Below are 22,756 nucleotides of genomic sequence, written 5' to 3'. Positions count from 1 at the left end.
GATTCCATGGGTTTGACTACTCTAGGGACCTCATGTAAGTGGATTCCAGAGTGAATCTGAGAAGAGACTGCTGGTTGCCAGGAGCTGGGAGTGGGAAGAATCAGAAGTTGTTCATGTGTGTGCAGTTTCAGTTATGCCAGATGGGGAGGTTGTAGAGATCTGCTGTACAGCTCAATGCCTATAGTTCACACAGACTCAGTATTTCTTATGCATAAGACTGAGGACAAAAAGTGTTTTGGATTTCTGACATTTTTTCATTCTGAACTATTTGTCATATACTTACTGGTTTAGCATCCCAAATCTGAAAGATTCAAAATCTAAAATGCTCCAGTGAGCATTTCTTATCAGCATCAGATTCTTACGTCAAAGTGGGAAGTGATGGGCCAAATACATTCTTGCCCCCCCCTTTTTTTTTCTCTCTCACCTCGTTTTCAGCTTGGTGATTAGTTTTTGGTCAATTTCATACTGGCCACGTTGCACTTGTATATTTTTGAAGGCTTCGGGATGTGAGAGAGGCTGATTGCTATTTTCTATGTCACCAAAATTTTCCACCTTTTCATGGTTGCATCTTTTTCTCAGTGTCTCTGTTGTGGCAGTCATTAATAAGAGCCTATCAAGTCAGATTTAGGACAGAATTTTGTAATTCTGCAAAAAATGTTACTGGGATTCTGGTAGTGGTTGCGTTGAATCTGCAGCTCACTTTGGTTAGCATTACCTTCCTAACAATATTGATTCTTCCAACCCGTGAGAATGAAATGTCTTTCCATATATTGATGTCGTCTTTAGTTTCTTTCAGTAATGTTTTGGAGTTATCAGGGTATAATCCTTTGACCTCTTTGGTTCAACTTATTCCAAAATATTTTATTCCTTTTGATGTTAATGTGAATGGAAATTCTTTTCTTAATATCCTTTCAGATTGTTCACTGTTAGTGTATAGTCTAAAGAATGATCTAGAAAGAGTGAAGGGGACAGGCAAAAGCTGTTGGTTTTGGAGCAGAAACATATTCCCTGTCCTGGGTTTTTGATTTTCCCTCTCCCTTTGCAGAGGGCAGGTGGCTCTTCCCTGACAGCCAGATAGACTTCACTGGAAAACATATTGCCAATGCTCCAGGAATCCACTTACCAGGGACTATGATCCTCTTGATTATGAGATTTGTTCCACAAGTGGCTGAGTTATGGGTGAAACAGACATAGACCCCTGTATATGTTTTAGTGATTTGGGGGATAAAGAACACTTATGCTGATTGCTGGAACTTCCCATCAATCAGCCAAGAATGCTCTGCCAGTGGGTGAGAGTCTGTGAGGCAGGAGAGCTTGAGGACTTCCCCTCTGTGCTAATAGGTGTATGCAGAAGAAATGGTGGGGGCATCCAGGCCATCTGGAGCAAAGAGAATAAAGTCACAGCTGATGTTGTCAGAGGGAAGGGAAAATCCTGGTCTGTGGAAGGGCCACAGTGACCCTGTGAGCTAACTCACAACACTGAAGTCCCAGCCAAATCCCTACTGTGTTCACTGATCTGGAGCCTGAGACATTCACCTGTTTCTCCCAACATAACCTGTGGACCCAGAGCCTCCCTTGACAGAAGCAGCCTCTTCTCTCCAATTCTTGATCAAACCTAAGCCTACTCTTAGTAGTCATGGCCAGCTTTGATGTCCAGGGATAAAGGTCTCTGTACTTGGACCTGAGAGGGACTGGGAGGCCTGGCCTCTGGCCATGTGTATTTGGGATGGCAGCCTGGCTCACAGAGGAACAGAAGATACTCACAGAGGAGATTCAGGGTGACTGGGTCACTGCGGCTGGAACTCACTGGGTTCTTCATTTCACATTCATAGGGTCCTGCAATATCCTTTGTGACACCATATAGCATGAGGATCCTGTTGTTTTTACACAGCTGCCACGGGCGACTGATAGGGAGGCTCTGACCATTTATCCACCACAGGTAGCTTACATCCTGAGTTTCAGGATCACAGGATAAGATCACAGTCTCCGTGCCCTCCCTGGGGTTTAAGTTGCTGCTGGAGATGTAGGGCTTGGGAGTCTCCACTGTGCAGATAACAGAGAAAAGATTGCCCTGTGTGGCACCTTTGATTCCTCCAAACACATTTTTCAATCAGAGATGGCATTTCCCACTTCTCAGCCCACCCAAGTCCTTAAAACCCCATGGCAGGTGTGTGTGTTACAAGACAGATACATGGCAATCTGAGGGCTCAGAGATTCTGAGGCTGCCTTCTGTATGTGGGAGAAGCACAGACTTTCTCAAGTGTGAATTGAGCAGCAGCATTGGGTCATGGAAAGACACGGGACCAGCATTCACAGTCCCTGGTGCCTCTCTGAGTACCTCCCTCTCCAACTGCCTGCCTGGCCCACCCTGTGGTCCTCATCTGGAGCATGCAGTGCTGGAATCTTCTTAGTTTCAGTTTTCTTTGCCCCCCAAAGTATATTTTCTCCGCAGCTTCCCTTTCAAGGATATCCTAGAGATGGATAATGGAACTTCCCATTGTCCTTAAACCATTTGTGTACTGGGAAGCCTGGCCTGGGACTGCGTACTTCACTAGAAATAACACAGGGGAGACCAGAGTCAAGCCTGGGGGTCAGTTCAGTCATCAGGCAGTGGAACCCCAAGGTCGGGCAGTTTTCCCAGCTGTCTCATAGTGACTGATTGAGCCAGTGACCTCTAAAGATAGAGCAGAGTCCAAGGAATGACCTACAAAGAGTGAACGGGACAAGCAAGAGCTGATAGATTTGGACCAAGACCATGTTCCCTATTTTGTGTTAATGATATTCCCTTCCCCCTGTAGAGGGCTGGTGAGGACCATGTGGATCTTTCTAGAAATACATGTGGATGTTTGCAAATGCAGAACTGACTGATGGAAAGGGCGAACATGAACAGATGATGGAAGTCTGGCCGTCACGGACCATTTGTGTTTGGTGGCTATTAGACCAATATTTGGGAAGAAGTCTTGCAGGTACTTTCTCTCATTAGACATTCTACTCTCTGATTCTATGAGTTTGACTACTCTATGCATCTCATCTCAGTGGATTCCAGAGTGAATCAGAGAGTAGAATAGTGGTTTCCAGGAGCTGGGTTTGGGAGAATAGGGCATTGTTCTGGAGGTGTGCACTTTCAGTTATGCAGGATGAGGAGGATCTAGAGATCTCCTGTACAGCTTCATGCCTATAGTTCATGCAGACAAAGTGTTCCTTATGCAAAAAGCTTAAAACCAGGTGTTTTGGATTTCTAACTTTTTTTTTTTTCTTTTTGGAATATTTGCAGCAGATGTACTGGGTTAGCATCCCAAATCTGAAAAATTTAAAATCCAAAATGCTCCAAAGAGCACTTCTTTTTAGCATCACATCAGTGGTCAGAAGTGTTGGATTTGGGAGCATTTCAGATTTTGAATTTCCGGTTTCGGGATGCTCAATTTGTAATACTGTAATTTTCCCATAAAAAGTTGTCAGGAGTTTAAACATCATGTTATGTTCTTACTCTAGTAACAAAACCAAAAAAAATTTGGAGGACACATTAAAATGTTGTCATAAGTGGAAATTTTTACTGATGGTCCAAACATCTAAGATCAATTGCTATTAGTAGTATTTCTCATGATACCCAATTAAGGTTTAGGTGTGGGGTGAATTCCAGCAGAATCACATTATGCTCGAAGAAAGATGCCAAACCTGATTTGAAATTCGCAAGTCCTTAAGTAGAGAGAGTGCCGTTAAAAGGACAGAACTGGTCAGTGTGTCAATTACATAAAGGGAGGAACGATGCAGAATTAAAAGAAGTGATGAGGTTTATGTTAGTAAATATAGAAAGAATTCCGTTTCTAATTTCTCTGCAGAGTTAGGAAAAATGGGGAAGAGCCCAAAACAGGTATGTGAAATGCTTTCTTCATTTTCTCTTAACCTCAGGAAATACAACTAGAGTTTAGGTTTGTGTGAATTAGGAAGAGTCTAAGTCATACGCCAATGGCTCATGTGTCCCCCACACGAAGAACCCCAACTTATGAAAATGGCATCATCAGGAGGAAACAACTGTATGTGGCACAGGCAGCAAAACCATCAGAGAGCACCCCCTGGCCACCTCTAACAGGTCCCCGAAACCACTAGTATTTCTATTACGTGTATGTTACAGCCTTGGTAGTCATCCCACAACTACAAAATTTAAAAAATTGCTATTGTCAATACAAAATATTAAATATGAAATGGAATATGTTGTTCCACTTTTTCCTCCCCCCCTCTTTTTGAACTTTCCTGTTTCAGTTTTGGAAGTTTCTCTTGACACATCCTCAAGCTAGGGATTCTTTCCTCAGCTGTGTGCAGTCTACCAGGAAGCATCAAAAGCATTCTTCATTTCTCTAACAGCTTTTTGTTGTGTTTTTTTGGTTTGTTTTGTTTTTCTGAGACAGTCTCGCTCTGTTGCCCAGGCTGGAGTGCACTGGCACGATCTTGGCTCACTGGAAGCTACACCTCCTGGGTTCATGCTATTCTCCTGCCTCAGCCTCCCGTGTAGTTGGGACTACAGGCGCTCACCACCATGCCTGGCTAATTTGTTTGTATTTTTAGTAGAGACGAGGTTTCATCGTGTTTGCCAGGATGGTCTCGATCTCCTGACCTCGTGATCCACCCACCTCAGACTCCCAAAGTGCCGGGATTACAGGCGTGAGCCACTGTGCCTGGCCATCTCTGAGGGATTTTAACGAGTTGTTGACTTTTGAGTTTGTTCAGCTGTTTACTTACTGATAGAATCAAGTGACAAATTTCAAGCTTGTTATACGCCTGACAGGAAACCAGAAGTCTCTAGGAAGTGACTGGAGAATATGAGCTTCATAGTAGGTTGAGGATGGAGTCACGAGTGAAATGGGTGAAATCAGCCCATGGGCTTTGGAGACTGCAGACCTGTCCAGCCTCTGACACCCTGGTGAGTCAGTGCAAAGATTAGAAGAGTGACAGCAAACTAGCATGGCTGACTCCATCTGGCATCTAGTCTCAGGCTGGCTGTCCTCACTCATTCCTGGACATAGGCCAGGCTAACTATGGGAGGAATTTAGTTTATGGTTTAACTTTGAAGCAAGAATGATAATAGTTCCTCCATAACACTAATACCCTTCGTTTGCCCAGGGATTGCCTTTGTAAAACTGGAGAAAGATCATGAGACTAAGATTATTGGAGGGAACTGAATTCTGCTAAAATGTAAGTACAGTATCTATAGTCCCTTACTGGTCAAATATCATTTGACCAGAGTGTACAGAATTTGTAACTAATTGCTGCTATAGATAACATCACCATTGTAGAACCTGAGATTGGTCTTTTGAGATGTTTCTCATTCTTTGCATTCTGGCAGCCGGCTGATCTCATCCATACCCATGACTAAAGACTCAGCCAAGCACTGGTCCCCACCTAGAGTCAGATTCAAGCACAAACAGATCATTTCCTTCCGCCCGCATGATTCCATCCCCAAACAATCAGCAGTACCCATTTTTTAGTCCTGTGCCCCTGAAACTATCCTTGAAAATCTATAACCCCTGATCCACTAGGGAGGCTGATTTGAATAATAATAAACCTCCATCCTCCTGTTTGGCAGACTTGGAGTCATTAAAATTTTTCTTTACTGCAAGTCACCATCGGGATAAATTGGTTTTGTTTGTGCAGGAGGCCAGAAGAACTTGTCTGGGAATTATAAGAGTGGATGGAGGAGCTGCCTATCCCTGTCCCACGGTCTTGTCCACAGAACAGTCTCACAAAGGGAAATAGCCGTGGATGGGGATACAGTGGAAGCTTATTCTCTTAGTGACCTGGAGACATTGGTTCGAGATGAAGCCTGGCAGGAGTGGCAACTCCAGGTGATTTCTGTGCCTTTCCTATTTCCTGGGAGTGGGCCAGGCCACAGTGCTAGCAGGAAGGGAACAGAACAGTCAGCCTAGTTAGAGGCAGTGTCTGGGGAAGGCCTAGGGATGGAGGAAGAAGCTGTGCAGGACAGGGCTTGCCAGTTAGAATGAAATGGGAGGAAGATGAGGGACACAGAGAAGCAGAGCGAGGCAGAGACACCACCGCAGTGAACAATGGGGCCTACAGTGACTTCAGAGACCCCAGGGACCAGGTGCCCCCATTTCCACAGTCCAGGACCAGGTAGCCCTCAAAACCCTCCAGAGGCCAAAGAGCTTCAGAGTTACACATGAGGTGGGGTGGCTTTAGGGACAAGAGGTAGTGGGGGGATGAAACATGGGTGTCAGTCTCTGAAGAACAAGGGACAGGTGTGGCTAGAACTTCGTAGGATTCTGCATTCAAGATCCAGTCTCTACAGAGGTTATGGATCATTCATTTCTTCATTCAATTCCTTCATTTGTTATGTGAGAGCACCTGAGGGTGTGTCTCTCACTGCGCCTGTGCTGGTGCAGGGTGTGGGTGGGGAAAACAAACAAGGTCCTCTCTTTTATCCTGTCATACCAGTGACATGGACACTTTGGAAAATGCAGGATTTCAGGTTCAGGGATAGGGGTTAAGATCTGAGGGGGAGATCTGGACATATTTTGCACTGACTCTGATGGTTGACGCAGGTGATTTAGTTCTGGAGAACACACTAATCAGCTGACCATTTGCTCTCACTCCTCTGAGGTTTGGATGCCTAAGAAGAGAGGATTTGAGCCAAAAAATAAGCCCTCACTTCTGGTGTAGGAGAGGATGGGCCTGTGGCTGCAGACAGACCTCATGTGACCCTGATCTGCCTTTTGTGTTTGTGTGACTCTGGTTCAGTGACTGTACCTTCCTGTGCCTCAGTTTTCTCTCAGTCAAATAAGCTAAATGGCAAATGGACTGTGGCTTTTCATGCTATCTGTGAATAAATTGTAAATTCTTCACAGTCACGTGACCTAATGCTTGGCACAGTGGAGGTATTCACACAAACAGCATTTATTATTATTGACTTCCATGAGAGAGCACCTTTAGGTCAGATCCCTGTGGACAAGCTGCTGCCAGGTACATTTTCTCTCCTCTGTTTCTCCTTCAGGGACATTAGAGTTTCTATGGAGTGTCCTAAGCCTCGCAAGACAGTTGGCCTATGGCCTACAAAGCTTGTCTTTCTGTCCTCTACACTCTGAGTCTCAGGTGAAGAAAGCTCTGTCCTTTCCCAGATGAGGCTCTGAGGGCTGAGCCCTGGCAGTGAGCAGCTCCAGGAGACACAGTCCTCAGACAGCTGGTAAATCCTTGGTTCCAGTAAGCCCTGCCACAACCCAGCCCTGGTGCAGGCTCCTCAGCTTTATCTGGAGTAAGGATTTAGGGACAGGTTCTAGGATTGAGGCTTCTAGGACTGAGCTTCTCTGAGAGTATCTCAAGGGGCCTCTTAGGCAAAGCCCTGCTCAGTTCTCCAGGGTCTTTCTCAGGGTCAAGTTTATGAAGAGGACATGAGGTGCTTGGCTGAGACTGATCTCCTCCTGCTGAACACCCGCCCCCCCCGCCACATCAGACTGTCCTTCCTGTGCAGCAAGTGTCTGCAGGGTCTGGAGGCAGGAAAGGAATTCTGATCTGTTGAAGTTTGTCTCCTCTGTGTGTATCCTGCACTAAATGCCAAAACCCCAACATGGGATATAACGCAGAGAGGGACACAGGCACAGCCTAGGCCTGATAATCCTGTGTGTGCAAAGTAGAAGTGACCCCGCACCCCCACACCCAGGGATCATGTGGAATCACTCACGATATAAGGTGAAATGTACAGTTACTCCTTTAGTCTCCTCAGCTGGCTTCCTGATTTTTACGGTGTAGGATCCTGTGTCCTGCTTGGTGACATTCCGGATCAGCAGGGATCCATTGGAATATACTGTTTCTCGTCCACTGTATGCAGGCCCAAATATAATTCTTTCAGTGTCTATTGTATATGCTGTAATGAATTGGTGGAAGTCCATTATTTGCCCTTTGTACCAGATATAGGCAGCAACTTCCTGGGGCAAATTGCGGACAGGTAGAAGAACATCCTTCCCCTCAGAAACTTTGGTTGGCTGAGCTTCAATCATGACTTGGGCAGTGGTGGGCGGGTTCCACAAGATTAAAAATGATGCTAGGAGGTGGAGAGAGCATCAGTCAATATTGAGACCTATGTATTGGGGGAAAACATGGGGCCCTGGATCCTGAGATGATCTCTTCAATCATCAGCTTTGAAGACACACACACACACAAACACACACACATACACACACACACCCCTTTTTTGTGTGTATGTGATTGTATGTTTGTGTCCTAGTGTCCTACTGGGTCAAGGTCAGTGGCACGACCCCCATTCCTTCAACCCTTCTGACCTCTGCATTTTTCTCTTTGGAATCCTCTTCCCCAGGGATCTGCACGGCTCCCTCCACACTGCCCTCAGGTCCTGCTCACATCAGGGCATCCTTAGACTTCTTTCCTGATACCTCCTTCAGAGACTCTGGGTCTTCCCTTTCTGACCTTTCCCTGCTCTGCTCCCTCTGGAGCTCTTGTCAACACCTGACCTCACATTCCAGATCTCTTTGCATGTCTGCCTTCCTGCCCATGAGAGCATGAGCTCCGTGAGGACAGGGACATTTGTGATCTGGGTTGCACTCCAGTGCCTGGAACAGGCTGCAGACTCCTGTAGATGTGAGAGTTCCAAGGACCCTCCATGCCTGGGGTGTTTTTATTTTCTTTACCCAATGGTTGAGGTTTTTTGCTGAGGACAGTGTTTCATGTCCTGCTTATATTTTCATTTGAAGTGTCATCTGATAATAGTTATTATCATTTTTCAAAATGTGGTGGCCAGTGATGATTAACCAGGAAAAGAGAACACGTGAGATTTTCCTACCTCTTACCAATTCCAGTTCAATGTGATTTTCGTGTTTTGACCCCTGACCCTCTGTGGTATATGTTCCCCTACGCAGGCTCCAACAGAGTCTTATTTCCTCTATTTTTTTTTTTTTTTTTTTAAGACAGAGTCTCATACTGTCACCCAGGCTGGCATGCAGCGGCACAATCTCTGCTCACTGAAACCTCTGCCTCCCAGGTTCAAGCAATTCTCCTGCCTCAGCCTTTCAAGTAGCTGGGATTACAGGATAACACCACCACACCTGGCTAAGTTTTTGTATTTTTAGTAGAGACAGGGCTGCACTTTGTTGACCAGACAGGTCTTGAACTCCTGACTTCATGATCCAACCACCTCAGCCTCTTAAAGTGCTGACTTTTATTTTTTAGAACGCCATCCTCTCCAGCAAACCCCATCCAATCATTCTGCTTCCTCCTCCTGTCCTCTCCGAGGAAGTTATCTCCTCACCTGTGAGCAGGAGCTCCTTCCAGGTGATGTGCAGTGTGCAGGGAGGCGCTGAGAGGGGCCCCATGGCCTGTGCTGCCTGCGTGTTCTCCTCTGTGGAGATGAGCCTGAGATCCAGAAACTTTCTGGGCACGGCTGTCAGCTGTGCTGTCCTTCCTCCTTCTGTGCTGAGCCTCTTCCTGGGCACGAGCACTTCTCAGGCTCATGGGCGGCGTCTGTGCCCAGGACACCCCTCTGTCCCCTCCCCTCTCAGTCCTGCCTCCTTGTCCCTCCTTCTCTTTTTCCTTTTGTCTGTGTGTCAGGTACCTGGGAATTGTGGAGGCCTCTGCCTTTTTCAGCAGTGATTCTGTCACCAAACCTCGGCACACACTATGTACAGAAACACAAACATACACACAAAAAAGAGACACACACAGACACACACAGTCACACACATACCCTGTCAGTTGTGCAAGCACAGTCCTGGGTCTCAGCTTCCTGCTGTCCCCATGGCTCTGGGTCGGGTGCACATTCACGCCCTTTGCCCTCTTTCATCCCCAACTGGCTCTCCTCTTCAGTGCTGGAGGCTGGAGCTGTACCAGATCCCTGTTACAGTGACACCCCATTGTGCTGTGGGTGAGGTGTGTGGCGTCTGGTGAGAGGGACCCTTACTTTCTCTAATTGTGTCTAGCTTGGCTGCAGCTTCCAAGGATGGACATTCAGGACCTGGGTGTCCAGAGGAAAGTGTCCTTCCTGGAGGTGTGCAGGGTGAATCTCTCATGCTTCTTGGGAGGAGAGGCCTGTGGTGGTTGCTCAGTGGGGGCTGTGAGTCCCATGGTCAAAGGACATTTCTCAGTCACTCTATTGCTCCCTGGGGACTGGTGGTTGAGCTGGGGCTCAGGGTTTCTCATTTCTTCCTGACCATCTTTGGTGTCCTCTCTTCTCTGCCCAGCTGATTGTACTGTGGTCACCATACCTTCACCGTGGTGGTGCAGGAGGAAGTGGGGAGTTACCCAGGAACCCCGTGGAACATAGCTCGTTGAGGTACAGGAAGGGGAGCCTGGGACAGAGCAGGGGCTCACAGCTGGAGAGATTCATCCCGACCTACTCCGTGGTCGTGATGGGCTCAGCCCTCCATGTGCTGACATACCCAGGGGTCTGTCCTGAGGGTTTTCACCTGGCCAAGATGCTCTCTGTAGAGGAGGAACAGGCAGTCACCAGATAGCCTGTCTGGAGGGACGTCGCTCACACCTGAGAAGGCGGGTGGGGGTCAGTTGTGTTCTCGGAACAAAGAGCCATAATACCCCCTTCTCCCAGCAGGGACACAGGAGAGGTCTGTCTTCCCAAGGGACAGCCGGGGGTAGGTAGGTGGCCACATCCTATGTGGTGCCTGTGTGTGACCATCACACGCGCTCTGAGCCCCCACGGGGTGCAGCGGGCAGGCAGGTCACAGGGTGCCTCACTCATTCCCAGGGAGGCTGTGGGACCTCAGGCAGCCGCTGTTCTGTGTCACCGCTAGGCTTGGCCTGGGGTGCCCCAGAGAACAGGACAGACGGAGGAGGGGCGGGCATTTAGGGAGCAGTGACAGAAAGAGTTGATGAGGATGGAGGGAGGTCACCAGGGCAAAGCGCGCAGTGTGGCGTTATGTGCACCAATGCTGCCCTGGGAGATGTCTGTTTAACTGAGCCCAGGGAAGGAGCAGGTGTGTGGGGCAGGAGCTGCCTGCAGAGGGAGTGGTGTTAGGTTGGCGGCCACCAAGTCAGGGAGGAGCTGACAGAGTCCGTGTGGGCAGCATGGAGGACGTTGAGGACTTGGGCCGAGGTGACCCTGGTGAGGGTGGACCCTGCTTGGCTACAGGTTCTGCTGAGGGAGGTCCGCATCCCCTGGGAAGGCTCCAGGCAGGAGGGACTCTGCCGACCTCTGGTGGACTGGAAGGGAAGTGTGGGGGGGGCCGAAGTCCCAGGCCAGGCTGCGTGTTTTATTCCACAACGATCTGCACATTTCAAAGAGGTCACACATATGTTATGTTATAGCTCCATCACCTTCCAGTCCTGTGAGTCCCAGTCTCTGTGGCTCTACGTTCACCGTTCTCCCTCTTTCACGATCGGATGTCCCGAACGCAGATTTTTGTCACCTTCTGTGGGTTTGTGTTTGTGTGCAGTAGGCGGCACTGTGTATACCCTGGGGGCAGTGATGTCTGGGGCTGAGCACTGTACATGGGCTTGGGAGCAGAAGACGGAGCACCAGGGTGGGAGGATCAATGCCAGGGGAGCAGGGACAAGTCATTTTCATTTTCTCACTCGCAGGGACCAGAACCCAGGGTTCTGACTCCAGGGCACAGTACCACACCCTGCTGGTGTCCCTGGATGTAAGGAGTGCTCATAGTGTCATGTTGCCTTGGCATTCATTTTTTAAAGTGTAAATTTATTTACCTCACATCAGAGGCAGGCCTTGCTCACCATGGCAGTTTTCAATACTGTATCTGGTTCAAGTGGCTGCAGTTGGTGGCCAGCAATAAAATCTAAGAGGCATCTCTCCTGCTTGGTGTGCTGGGCTCCCCTCTCTCCATCTGATTTCTTTAAACTGGTAATTCTGACATTTGTCCTCACATTTAAAGTGACCACTTCTCAGTCACACCATGATCTCCTTGTCTCAGTGTTTGCTGCTTGCTTTAAATACATCCATTAAAGCTCCCTGCTGGAAACCTGTCAGACAACACCTGGACTTACTAAAGTCATTGGCTTACCGGTCTCTTCTCTCCTCCCTGCCTGGGCTCGCTGACCTCTGTATCTGTGGTCTCCAGGTGTGTCGAGTGCTCCCCAGTGTCTGTAACTAGTAAAAACACTTACACTTTCACGTTGTGGTTGTACCATTATAGCCTCACATGCCATCCAGAGCCTGATATCGAGGCTGCCCTGTGGGATCTGTCCTCGTTGAACCCCTGCTGGAGCTCTTGTTTTGGGACCTGCAGTTCTTCTGGGGAGAGGAGCTTCCAGCTAACTTGATTGACAAAGTGATACGTTTCACGGAAAACACTGGGTCAGATGATGTATTCATGGGCTTCAGCTGCCATAACAAACACCTTAGCCTGGGTGAATTAAATAATAGAAATTGATTTTTCACAGTTCTGTGAATAATGTGCTGTTTTAACCACTTTAAAATGTGCACTCAAGTGGAATTAACCACATACACAGTGTTAAGTTACCATTACCACTATTTTTCCTAGAAAACTTTTATCTTTTTAAACTGAAACTTTGTATCTTTGAAACAATAATAACTCCCTGTATTTTCCACCCTAGACCTTAATCATCTCTACTCTGTCTCTATGAATCTGCCTATTCTTGTTGTTTCATATAAATGGAATTTTATATATATATATATATATATATGTTATTTAGTTTCTGACATATTTCATTAGGCGTAATGTTTCCAAAGTCGATGCATGTTCGAGCAGATGTCAGAGCTTCATTCCTCTTTATGGCAGATTAACATTCTGTTGCATGTTCACCATATTTGTTTATTGTGTTGATGAACACTTGGATTGTTTTCATATTTTATCTTTTGTGAGTAATGCTGCAATCAACATTCCCATGTGAGTACCTATTTGAGTCCCTGGATTCAATTCTTTGGGTATATACCTAGGAATGGATGCTGTTTCATATGAGAATTCTATGATTGGCTTCTTGAGGAACAGCACAACTGTTTCTCCTAGTGGCTGTACATTTTTATAATCTCACCAGCAATGTATGAGGATTCCAAATTCTACATAATGCTTTCACTTGTTATTTAACATTTGAAAAGAATGGTAGCCATATTTGTAGGTGTAGTGTGGTATCTCATTGTGGCTTTGACTTTGTATTTTCCTAATGACTAATGCAGTTGAGTTTCTTTTCATGTCCCTCTTGATGATTTGCATATATTCTTTGAAGAAATGTCTATTTGCGTCCTTTGACCATTTATATAAATTGGTGGTTTGCCTTTTCATTATCAAGTTGTAGCAGTTCTTTATATATTCTAGGCGTGAAACCATTGTCTTTGTGATTTGCAACTATTATGTCTCATTTTGTGTTTGGTCTTTTTATTTTCTTGATAATATCTTTGATACACAAAAGGATTGCATCTTTAGCCCAATTTATCTATTTTTCCTTTTTCTTTCTCATGCATTTGGGTCATACCTGAGAATCCATTGCACATTTGAGGTCATTAAGTTTCACCCCTATGTCTTTTTCTAAGATGTTTTTATGGTTATAGATCTTGTAATTAACTCACTGATCCATTTTTAGATTATTGTTTGATATGGTTGGAAGCATAGTTCTCTAAGGTTATTGTTTTGCGTGTGGTTATCTAGCTGTTTCTGCACTGTTATTTGAGAGGATGATTGTTCCTCCATTAAATTATCTTGACACCCTTATGCAAGAGCAATGAACTATAATGGTGAGGGTTTATTTCTGGACTCTCAATTCTATCCCTTTAGTCCCTATTTGTATTCTTACGCCAGCAGTTTCTGTTTTTAGTACTTGTAATGTTTTGTGAGATTTCTAATAAGAAAGTTCAAGTTCTGCAATTTATTTTGGCAAAATTGTTTTGGCTCTTTCAGGGGTACTTTTTTTTAACAGCAAGGAGGCCAATGTTTTGCAATTGGAAAGCTTTTTCTGTCATATTTTGGAGGGGAAATTTGCAGTCTAGGGATCTTTTCAGGAACTTTATCACAAGTAGGTAAATTATCACCACTTCCTTTGCTGAGGTACTGGGTTAAAATGTGTGTTACCTCCTGTTGAGGAACTGAGAGACCCTGGAAACACTTGCCTATGTGGTGAGAGACAGTGAACTCCTTAATGAGGGGCACAGAAGACATTGCTTTGGGACACAATGTTGTCAGGGGAGCTGTGTGCCTCTCTACTTCTTTTTTTTTGTGTGTGCAGTTTAGATCTCTGCTGAACACACTGGATATTGAAATCTTTGTTGATTCTCTTGGTTCTGGTTTGGCTGACCTGTCAGCTGGAGCTGGAGGACATGCCTGGAAGAGGAGTGAACCCCATGGGAAAGAGCAGGGCTCGGCAGAGTGAAAGTAGCTGGGACCCAGAGAAGCCAGTGAGGTCTGACTCTTAAAAGCCAAAGACCAGCAGGTGGGTGTCCTCAGGGGCAAATGGACTACACTAGTACCCATTCAAGCGGACTGGAAAAAGGTAAGAGGCTTTGGCTATTCCATTTTCTCTCTCAGGTCTTCAGCAGGAGATTTAGGCCCTGGGCTGGTACTGTCCTGCAGCAGGGGCAGGGTGGACAGAAATGACTGCATATCAGGCCTAAGTCCATGTCATCCTCTCAGGCATTGCCCCTGAAGATGGATAATTTTGTTCAGAGTCCCAGCCTGGGCACATGGGAGGAACCACCTTATTAAAATTAATTTAAGAAAACAGTATGCATGCTTTATTCTTCTAGAATAATTATTAATGTCATGTTTTACAATATATCTCTTAAAGGAATGGTGAGAATCATCTACATAATGTATGTTTTAGGTGGTCTTTTCTATAATTGCAGCTTTCACATGTTCTTATAGAATCCATTTCCTTTGGGAACACACAGGCAGTATCTCTGTGTTGATTTCTAGTGGGAAATCTTTATGCAGGGTGGAGAGAGTCACATTTCCTAACGAGAGATGGAAAGCATCTGATTACCCGAAAAAGTGTCCAAATTCTGCTGGTATGATCATGGTGCTGCAGGTAGAGGTCAGTTTAAGGAGGATTCAGGCAAAGCAATTTTGAAAGTCTTTTCATTGTTTCTGTTTGCTTGTTTGTTTTTTGTTCTTTTTTTGTTTGTTTTTTACAAAACCATGGGCAGAAGCCACCACCTGGACCCACCACATGTTGAAATGGATGAGGGACAGAAATGGAGCTCAGTAAATTGAGAATGAAATTCAGGAGTGAGGAAGAGGTTTGAGAGGTCAACGGGTGTGAGAGGTGAATGGGTGAATTATGAGAATGTTCAAAACATCTTCTTTCTCCATAATAAGAGAGCATTTATGCCCCTGAGTCAGACAGTGTCCAGGCCAGGGGGAGCAGGATGTTGTCAGCTCTCCTGGGCAAAAGTGAGACTCCAGCAGTGTCCAGTTACCTCATCCAGTTTGGGATTTATTCCTATTTTAAAAATGATCCAACAGTATACAATTTTGAAAATATACAAAAATCTCTATGCTACCATTCATAGATAGACAAGATGGCCCTAAGATGGTGAGAGAATCAGAATGGGGTTTGGGTTTACATTGTGTATTTTTTTCTCCCAATATCTACAGAATTTCCCACATCAATTTTTTAATGTAACCCAATGGGTGTCATTCTCTTTCACAATTACAGACATTTCCAGTTCACGGTTAAAACCTTTGGAAAACCCATATCGTTTCTGCTGTGAGGTACAGGCAGCCATGTGGCATCACCTCTAAACATGCCTTCTGGAACATCAAATTACTGATTAAGTAAAAGTCATTTCAGTAGATATTGAAGACCTCCATTTTACCCCTCTCACACTTGTGAATCTTCTACCAAGAGGTGATGGATTTTAGTGGTGATTTGCTTTTATAGATTAATGCAGATTAATGCTTCTGCCAGGGCCAAATTTTTCATTGAGAAAAGCATTTGGCAAAGTCTGGAGACATTGCTGGTTGTCAGAGCTAGGGGAGGGAGTCCTGTTGGCCTTGAGTGGGTAGAGTCCCCAGATAGTGTTGAACATTCTAGAGCTCACAGAGCCCCACCAGCATGACCACTACAAAGTTCAATGCTGAGGAGGAGTGGAGAGCCCTCATGTGCCTTCCCCTAGCTTCCCTAGAGCTTTTTACCTTCTCCTTCCATCAGTCTCTACCACTTTCTCACCTCAGCTTGCTCCTTGAACCTTAGTGCCCTCCACTTGAACTTTCCCCTGGTTTAAGACCTGCTGTAATCTCTTGACTTCCTTAGCCTCTTTCTGATCCTTAGTAGGGTGTCCTCTAGAGGGGATCCTCACTTTTCCTGGAGCTTCCCAGGATCCAGATGCCCCTGCCCTGTGTGGGCACCAGGGATATGGCCCTGTGCCTGTGTCCCTAAAGGTCCTGTCATTCAGGAGTTTTGTGTGAGAGCAGCTGAGGTGATATTACCCTCCCCTACTTTTCTTGGAATATAAAAATATGTACAAACCTTGGAGAGTAAAATTTCTTAATGCATGTCAAAATTTAAAATATATATATTTTTGCCTCCCAAAGTTGACTGGGAAAAATTTATCACACTACCAGTCATGAAAAATGACACCTAATCAGGGTTATTCACTGTATTATTTGTTTAACAGCAAAATGTTGGCAACAACCTAGACTTTCACCAGCACGATGCTAATTCAACAGATTACCTTATATCTATACAATAGAATATGATGCAGCTGTATAAAATGTATAGAATCTGTCAGCTATTCCTATGGAAACACCTCCATGTTCTATTTTAATTATAGCATCTAAACATCACAGAACAAGATGCAGTTTTTGTACTAGATCTCACCTTAGAACATTATTGTTACTGTATTTTTTTTTTTAATTTAAAGAGAGAGTGTCTTACTCATACCGAGCTTGAAGTGCAGTGGCGAGATCATAATTGACTACAGCCTCAACCTTGTGAGCTCAAGTAATCCTCCTGTCTCAGCTTCTTGAGTAGCTGGAATCACAGGCATGTGCTCCCATGCCTAGCTAATTGTTTGTGTTTGTTTCTGTAGAGATGGTGTTTCACCCAGGCTGGTGAAATCCCAGGCTTTTCTCAAACTTCTGGGCCCAAGTGATCTGCCCACTTTCACTCCCAAAATGCTGTAATTACAGGCAAGTGTCACCACACCTGATTCTGCCTTTTCCTTTTTTAATTGGACTGCAGTCTACTCACGCATCTCTTTCCCCATCAGGTGATTTCTATTTCTCCTCAATGTCTCAACCATATGTCCATGCCAAAATCCAGATGTATTTGCTTTTGTTTAGAATTAGATTTTTTTTTTTTTTTTTAAGAGAAGCCTTGGGAATAGTCTCCTAGCTGATTTTCAGGATACTAATCTTCACTGTCTAAGCCATATGTTTGCATTTCCAGATATTGATTACAGTCACTTGTAGAGCATTTAAAGCCTACCAATGCCTCTATCATCCCTCAAGCCTATCTGATTTGGCTGATGTGTGGTGTAGCCCAGAGATTGGTAGTTTAAAACTGCTTTCAAGGAAAAGGGTCATTTTGTAGTGGAGGAACTTTAACCCAGTGATCAAAGTTAACGTCTTCAGTAATCAGAGATAACAACATATTAGGGCATTCTAATATAATGGATGGAGAAGGTGCAGCATCATCCCTGTGGTATTCTTCTACAAACTGTATAACCTGAGTTTAATCGTGAGAAAATATTAGAAAAGTCCAAAATGAGGGTCTGCTACCAAATAAGTAACCAATACTCTTCAAAATTGTGAAGCTCTTAAAGGTAAATCCTAACTTTCCCAGATTAAAGGAGACTGAGAGAACAGTACAATGAAGAGCAATATGTGATATTAGATTGGATCCTGGTCCAGAAAAAGGACATTAGTCAGAACATAAAGGGGATTTGGATAAGGTCTGTACAGGCATTCATTTTACAGTGTTAATAATCATTTATTGATTTTGATTATTAGGTGCATATCTATAATGTTAATATTTGGGGAAGTTGAATGAAAAGCATATGAGGACTTTGCCTATTTTTGGAACATTTTAGAAAGTCTGAAATTATTTCAAAACTAAACATGAAAAGGAAAGAAAAGAAATATAGATCTTTTAGATATTTCTATTAAGTGTCCAAAGTTGAAGATCATTTCCCAACTTCTCTTGCCTAGTGCTGGTCACGGTAATCTTCCTGGCAATGCTGTTTGTCATGTTTGTGACCTTCTCAAAGCTTTCCAGTGACTTCTCTTATCTGTGGGATGACGTTCCCATTACGTAGGCTGCCATTCAGTGTCCTCATAGCATGGCCCTAGTCTCCCTTTTTTTTTTTTTTTTTTTTTTTTTTTTGATCTGTGTTGAAAGACCTGACCAACATTTTACTTTCTTATGATCAAACTAGTTCTAATTTTTTCTTGCATGTCTGATGCCCTTCCCTGTCTTCTCAATTTTGGGACTTCAGTCAAGGTGGTGGGAAATATTTTAGAAGAAAAATTATAAAGATAGTTATAGGAAATAGTCACAAACCTTCTTGAAACCTGGGGGTTTGCATACCTTCAGTAAAAGGTTTGGCTGAAGGCAGCTGAGTTATCTTAAAAGATTAGGGCATAGATACACAGGAATGTAGAGGAGTTTATCTAACTATCTTGTTTACTCAGGCGGTCCTAAAGCCAACATTTAATTTTATGCTGGGGGAACTACTCTTGGGGAGGTCGGCAATGTTAATTACCTTCTAGTGGTGTTTACTCAAGACCTTTGTTATTTAATCTGAACTAAATAAATGCAAATTTCACTGGCAGATCAGGGCCACTGCTGTTAACTCTTTACCGGGCCCTTCTAGGTATCCCTGAGTTACTTGGCCACCTAGCCTGCTCTTTCACTGAATATTAGTGTCTGAGTGTATTTGTTCATCCATTGCTGGATCAGGATCTGCCGATTGGACCCAGACAGTGGTGCCCCATGTGAGGACCTGGCATGTTGGTGCCCAGGTCTGAGGTATACCTGCAAATAATCATGACAGAACCTCTGAAAACTAAGGAGAAGACTGTGCGGTTGGTAAGCCAGTAAGTCCACAAGTCAGTAAGTCAGTAGGTCATGGGTGCGTGCTTGGGATGTCCAATTTTGAGGAAATTGTTCAGGGTAGGCTTTTTATCACAGGACAACAGTTATCAACACAACAGGAGCAGTATCTAAAAGTATTCAAACAGCTGCTTAAAGCCACTGGAATCTCGGTTTTGAAGGCTCAATTAAGGGACCTAATGCAAATTGTATCACTTAACCCGTAGTTCCCGAAAGAAGGTAAGCTAGACATAGAGCTTTGGGAACAAGTGAGGAGAAATCTTTTTGTTTTCTTTTGTTTTGTTTTGTTTTGAGAGAGACACAAGAAACAGAAAAGGGGGAGATGTGGGAGTTCAGTCAGGGTGGTGGAAACGATTTTAGAAGAAAAATTATAAGGATAGTTATAGGAAATAGTCAGAAACCTTCCTGGAAGGCCATGGAGGTTGCATAGCTTCAGTAAAAGATTTGGCTGAAGGCAGCTGAATTCTCTTAAAAGGTGTAAATGGGTAGGATTGTAGAGGAGCTTACTCAGGTGGTCTTAAGAACAACCTTTGCTTATCTGCAGGTGTATGATTGCTCTCTACTCCGGAAGTCCATAATGTCAATTACTCTCTAATGGTCATATGTCCTTGAGGACTTGATTTGTGACCAAGTCGGAGCACTCACTCTTGGTTTCCACCATCAGGGGGAGGAATCATTTTTGAGTCACATTAGGTGACCAGCCTTAACATGGCTGAGAACCTGAGGTTTTTTATTTTTTCTTTTGTTTTCCAAATGTGTTAAGCTCCCAGGAGGGCTGGTCATAAGAAATCCCATCCATCTTGGACTTTGGTCATCCCAAGTCTTTTTGCTTGGATAGGGCTGTGGCAACACGAGTCTTTTGCTTTCCTAAGCCTGTTCCTGAGAGTACATATTTTATTTTGTTGGGGTGGGGGAAAAGATCACTGGGATTGGTTTTTCACCAAAGAGGCTATTGGATCGAGTCACCTAGAATCAATACATCACTGGAAATTCTAATTGTCCATGGCCAGAAGATGGATTCTTTACATTGGGACTTCTAAGTTAAAAAATATTTTAGAGCTCTCTTATTCCAAACGGTTGATCAGAGGATTTAATTTCAAAGAAAGATACCTACCTAATAGTGTTATGGCTAGCCTTAAATTTTCTTTTTACTAAATTACAGAGCAAAAATCTGACCTAAAACAAAGTTAATTTTTTTTGTATACTCAAACTGCTTGCCTTATAACCTATGAGAAAATAAGAATAAAATCCACTTTACCTTATCATCGAACAGTTAAAAATTTTATGCTTTTACTGCTGCATCCTGGATTTAATTTCAGATGAAGGAACCAACCTTATTTGTTTTGATATTTGTGTGATTTTCGAGTTTTTGAGTTGCTCCTTCACCTCTTTGGAGATGTCTCATAGATGCTTGGCTAAGCCATAATCTTGGTTAAGGCTTATTAGTTTCATTTGGGAACTAATACTTTTGGTTAAAAAAAAAAAAAAATCAAAAGCCAGAAATATCAGCTGTTTGTCTCACCTAAAATCTGATAATAAGAAATCTGAGGCCTGGTGCAGTGGCTCATGCCTGTAATCCCAGCACTTTGGAAGGCCAAGGGGGGCGGATCACTAGGTCTGGAGATCGAGACCATCCTGGTTAACACAGTGAAACCCCGTCTCTGTTAAAAATACAAAAAGTTAGCCAGACATGGTGATGCGCACCTGTAGGCCCAGCTACAGGGGAGGCTGAGAGAAGAGAATGGTGTGAATCCGGGAGGAAGAGGTTGCAGTGAGTTGAGATTGCGCCACTTCATTTCAGCCTGAGAAAGCGAGACTCCATCTTCCAAAAAAAAAAAAAAATCTGAAAGTGTTGCAGTAGGTAGCTGGTCAGACATGAGCAGGGCAGGAGAGATCCTTCCACCTCCACACACTAGAAATGTCAAGTGTTCATCACCAGGTCATGGTCAAGTCAAGTGGTTGTTAATTCTAAAGTAATATTGGTTGCAGTTAGGTACAGGGAGATACAGTCTCACAATAGATAGAAAACACCTGAAACAGGTGATCAGCAGCTTCCTGATAAGTTCTCAGAAGTTGAGGAAATGGGCTGAAATATACGCATTAAGAGGCAACATAATAGAGTTTCTAGTATATGACGTTCAGGAACTTTTTTTTGTTTTTTTTTATTTTTTTACATTTTAGAAGAATTTTTTAGTAACTATGTTTTAAAATTTCTTATTGTTTTGTTTTATTTTTAAATATTTTCTTTCCATAGGATTTTGGGGATTTGGTATTTCATTACATAAATTCTTTGGTGGTGATTTGAGAGATTTTGGTGCACCCATCACCAGAGCAGTAGACACTGAACTCAATTTCTAGTCTTTTATCCCTCACCCCCTTCACATCCTTTTCCCCAAATCTATTTCATCATTCTTATGCCTTTGCATCCTCGTAGCTTAGCTCCCACTTATAAGTGAGAATATTCAGTGTTTGGTTTTCCATTCCTGAGTTACTTCACTTAGAAAAATAGTCTCCAGTTTCTTCCAGGTTGCAACAAATGCCATTAATTCATTCCTTTTATGGCTGAGTAGTATTCAATCATATATATACCACAATTTCTTTATCCACTGATTTATAGTTTACATTCCCACCAGCGGTGTAGACGTGTTCCCTTTTCACCGCTTCCACATCAACATCTATTATTTTTATTTATTTATTTTTGAGATGGATGGAGTCTTGCTCTTTCACCCAGGTTGGAGTGCAGTGGCACGAACTTGGCTCACTGTAACTTCTGCCTCCCAGGTTCAAGCCGTTCTTCTGCCTCAGCCTCTGGAGTAGCTGAGATTACAGGCATGTGCCACCTCACCCAGGTAATTTTTTTGTATTTTTAGTAGAGACAGGGTTTCACCATGTTTCAGCATGTTGTACACGCTGGTGTCAAACTCCTAACCTTAAGTGATGCGCCCCTCTTGGCCACCTTGGATTACAGGTGTAAGCCACTGTGCCTGTCCAACAACTATTATTTTTTCACTTTTGGATTATGAACATTATTGCAGGAGTAAGGTGGTATCACATTGTGGCTTTCATTTGCATTTCCCTGATCATTAGTGATATTGCGCATTTTTTCATATGTTTGTTAGCCATTTGTATATCTTCCTTTGAGAATTGTTTATTCACCTACTTACCCCATTTTTTCATGGGATTGTTTGTTTGCTAATTTGTTTGAGTTTCTTGTAGATTCTGGATATTGGTTATCTTTCAGATGTATAGATTGTGAAGATTTTCTTTCACTCTGTGTATTATATGTTTAGTCCGCTGACTATTGCTTTGCTGTGCAGAAGCTCTTTAGTTTAATTCTCACCTATTTATTTTTGCTTTTGTTGCATTTGCTTTTGGGTTCTAGGTCATAAACTTTTCATCTAAGCCAGTGTGCAGAAGGATATTTCCAATATTATCTTCTAGAATTTTTATAGTTTCAGGTTTTAGATTTAAGCCCTTGATTCATCTTGAGTTGATTTTTGTATAACTTGAGAGATGGGGATCTAGTTTTATTCTTCTACTTTCGGTTTGCCAATTATTTCAGCACCATTTGTTGAATAAGGTGTCCTTTACCCATTTTATGTTTTGGTTTGCTTTGTGAAAGATAAGTTGGCTGTAAGTATTTAGGTTTATTTCTGGGATCTGTATTCTGTTCCATTGATCTATGTGCCTATTTTTATACCAGTACCACGCTATTTGGTAACTCTGGACTTAGAGAATTGTTTGAAGTCAGGTGATGTGACAC

This window comes from Theropithecus gelada, chromosome 19 (assembly GCF_003255815.1).
Source record: "Theropithecus gelada isolate Dixy chromosome 19, Tgel_1.0, whole genome shotgun sequence".
NCBI classification, from domain to species: Eukaryota; Metazoa; Chordata; class Mammalia; order Primates; family Cercopithecidae; genus Theropithecus; species Theropithecus gelada.
Note: the sequence above shows the minus strand (reverse complement) of the source record.